The sequence below is a fragment of the Gossypium hirsutum genome, chromosome D01 (assembly GCF_007990345.1).
Source record: "Gossypium hirsutum isolate 1008001.06 chromosome D01, Gossypium_hirsutum_v2.1, whole genome shotgun sequence".
NCBI classification, from domain to species: Eukaryota; Viridiplantae; Streptophyta; class Magnoliopsida; order Malvales; family Malvaceae; genus Gossypium; species Gossypium hirsutum.
Window position 1 is genome coordinate 25,675,101 of NC_053437.1, and position 3,499 is coordinate 25,678,599.

General features: G+C 36.6%; 1 non-coding gene across 1 annotated transcript; it reads right to left on the bottom strand.

Annotated features, from left to right (window-relative positions):
* Positions 1-454: 454 nt before the first annotated feature.
* Positions 455-560, bottom strand: LOC121214179 (small nucleolar RNA R71). Its single transcript, XR_005909765.1, has one exon. It is a non-coding gene; the product is annotated as a small nucleolar RNA R71 (small nucleolar RNA).
* Positions 561-3,499: the final 2,939 nt, after the last annotated feature.

The following is a 3,499-nucleotide window of genomic DNA, read 5'->3' on the forward strand; positions in this document are numbered from 1 at the left end:
TCGAGATGGACCTTGGAAATAAAAATGATGGACAAGGTAATGGAGTCAATCATGTGCACAACCTAATCTTTATTGTTGATGATAGGGATCCTGCCATAAGACAATACGTTATGCCACTTTTCAATGATTTAAATCTAGGAATTGGATGTCGAGTGTCGAGGCACCCAAATTCGAATTGAAACCAATGATGTTTCAAATGCTCCAAATGGTGGGCCAGTTCAGTGGTACGTCCAAGAAAGATCCACATCTTCATATTTGATTATTCATGGAGGTGAGTGATTCGTTTAAGATAGCTTGTGTGATTAAAGATGCATTAAGGTTGAAACTGTTTCTGTACTCGTTGCGAGATCGAGCACAAGCATGGTTGAATTCTTTGCCACCAAGTTCAATATCTACATGGCAAGAATTAGTAGAAAGGTTTTTGGTAAAGTATTTTCCACCGAGCAAGAACGGAAAGTTGCTAAATGAGATAACTAGTTTTCAACAATTGGATGACGAGTCTTATATGAGGCGTGGGAAAGATTCAATGAATTGCTTCGTAAGTGTCTTCATCATGGGATTCCACATTGTATCCAATTGGAGACGTTTTATAACGCTCTAAATGAACATACAAGATTAATGGTAGATGCTTCGGCGAATGGTGTGATTTTTGCCAAGTCTTATAACGAGGCTTACGAGATTATCAAAATGATCGCTAGTAACAATTACCAATGGTCGCAAATCGGGCAGTTTCTGGAAGACGAGTAGTCAGAGTGCATGAAGTGGATGTGTTGACTTCACTCTCTACTAAAGTATCTTCTATTTCCTTAAAGTTAAAATAGTTTACCATTAATGGTTTGAATAATTTTGCAGCTCAACCACCAAGTCAGTATGATGTTGTTTCTTGGATGTATTATGGGAATGGTCATTGTTTCGAGAATTGCCCTTCAAACCCCAAGTCTGTTTGTTATGTAAGGAATCAATATCAAAATAGAAGTGGACAAGGACCACAATCCAATTTTTACAATCCTTCATGACAGAATCATCTGAACTTTTCCTTGAGTAACCAAGGAAATGGACTGAGCAATCATATGTAGCATAGACCCAACTAATCTTAAGGGTTTAGTCAACAAGCCCCAAAACAAGCTCAAGTTGAATCATCAAACAGTTTGGAGGACTTATTGAAGGCGTACATGGAAAAAATGACACTTTGATCCAAAGTCAAGCAGTAACACTGAAAAATCTAGTGAACCAGATAGGTCAGTTAGCTAGAGGGCTTCGTAGTAGACTATAAGAAGCTTTACCAAGAGATACAGAAAATTTGAGGAATTTTAGTAAGGAACATTACAAGGTAGTTGCATTAAGAAGTGGTAAGAATTTAGAACCCAATGAGGTTGTGATTGAAGATGAGCCTACTGAAAAGGAGGAAAGTCAACCAACTATTGAAGTTCCTACACCAAAAAAATCAAATACTGAGAAATCTGATGAGGTAAACCCTAAACTAGTAAATTCTGAGAAGCTAACACCTTTTAGTAATTTGCCTTATTATAAAAGTTATTTGTATCAACCTAGAGTTCCATATCATCAAAGAATTCAGTAGAATAAGTAGAAACGAGCTATGCAATTCAAGAAGTTCTTGGATGTTCTAAAGCAACATCACATCAATATCCCATTTGTCGAGGCTTTAGAGCAAATTCCCAACTACGTGAAGTTTATGAAGGATATTCTGTCCAACAAGAAAAGGCTTAGTGAGTATGAAACGGTTGCTCTGACGAAAGAGTGCAATGCGTTTTTATAGAATAAGCTATCTCTGAAATTGAAAGACCTTGGAAGCTTTACGATACCCTGTAACATCGGAGAATCTTACTACGGTCAAGCTTTGTGCGACCTTGGAGCAAGCATCAACTTAATGCCCAAATCTATTTTTAAACTGTTGGGAATAGGTGTAGAAAGACTCACTACTGTGACACTTCAACTAATGGATCGTTTATTAGCATATCTCAAGGGAAAGATCGAGGATGTTTTGGTAACAGTTGATAAGTTTATTTTTCCTACTGATTTTATTGTGTTAGACTTCAAAGCAGATAAGAAAGTTCCGATCATCCTAGGGAGACCTTTACTAGCCATGGGAAGAACATAGATAGATGTGCAAAAAGGAGAACTCACAATGAGAGTTCAAGATGATTAGGTAAAATTTAACGCTCTAAAGGCCATGAAAGTTTCCAATCCGATGGTGGAATGTTCAGTAGGGGAGGAATTAGAAACCTTAATTTTTATGAAATGTGAGAGCAATCTTGAAGAAGACCCATTGGAGAACACTTTAGAGTTTGAAACCTTGAAAGATGAAAAAGGTAATAACGGTATGTCTTTGATGGAAGCCAATCCGAGGAATTATATTCAACCACTGCAGTTCGAACTGCTAGAGTTGGAAATTCAAGAATTTACACAACTTAATTTTTCGATCAAGGAACTGCCTAAACTTGAACTAAAGGTGCTTCCATCCCCTTTAAAATACGTTTATTTAGGTAACAGTTCTACTTTTCCTGTGATTGTTTCAGCAAAACTGACAGAACACCAAGAAGAGCAACTGATTATTGTTTCAAAGAAATTTAGAAAGGCAATTGGTTGAACCATGGCTGACATATGAGGTATAAGCCCTTCCTTTTGTATGCATAAGATTATTTTAGAGGAAGGTGAATGAGTTAGAATCGATGGGAAAAGGAGACTTAATCCTATCATGGAATAGGTAGTACGGAAGGAAGTGATCAAATTGTTAGATGCGGGAATTATCGACCCCATCTCAAATAGTTCTTGGGTAAGTCAGGTACAATGTATACCAAAGAAAGGTGGAATCACGGTTGTCGAGAATGAACGTAATGAGTTAATCTCGACAAGAACTATCACGGGTTGGAGAATCTGTATTGACTATAGAAAATTGAACAAAGTCACTCGTAAGGACCATTTTTCATTGCTTTTTATGGATTACATGTTAGATCGATTGGCAGGTAACGAATTTTACTACTTTTTAGATGGATATTCAGGATACAACCAAATAGTTTTAACCTTGGAAGACCAACATAAAACTACCTTTACTTGCCCATACGGTACATTTGCTTTTAGGCAAATGTCTTTCAACTGATGTAATGCACCTGCCTCATTTCAGTGATGTATGGTGGCAATTTTCACTGATATGGTTGAAAATTTTGTTGAGGTTTTCATTAATGATTTTTCTATTTTTGGTAACACCTATGATTTTTGTTTGAGTAATTTGGTTAAGGTACTAAAAAGATGCGAGATGACGAATCCTGTCCTTAACTGGGAGAAATACCATTTTATGGTTAAGGAGGGAATTGTCTTAGGACATAAAATTTCCAAAAAACAGAATTGAAGTGGATAAAGCAAAGGTGGATGTAATTGAAAGGTTACAATGTCCAGTTAGTGTGAAAGGAGTTAGAAGTTTCTTAGGCCATACTAGTTTTTATCGTAGATTTATCAAAGATTTTCTAGAATTCTCTAAAAC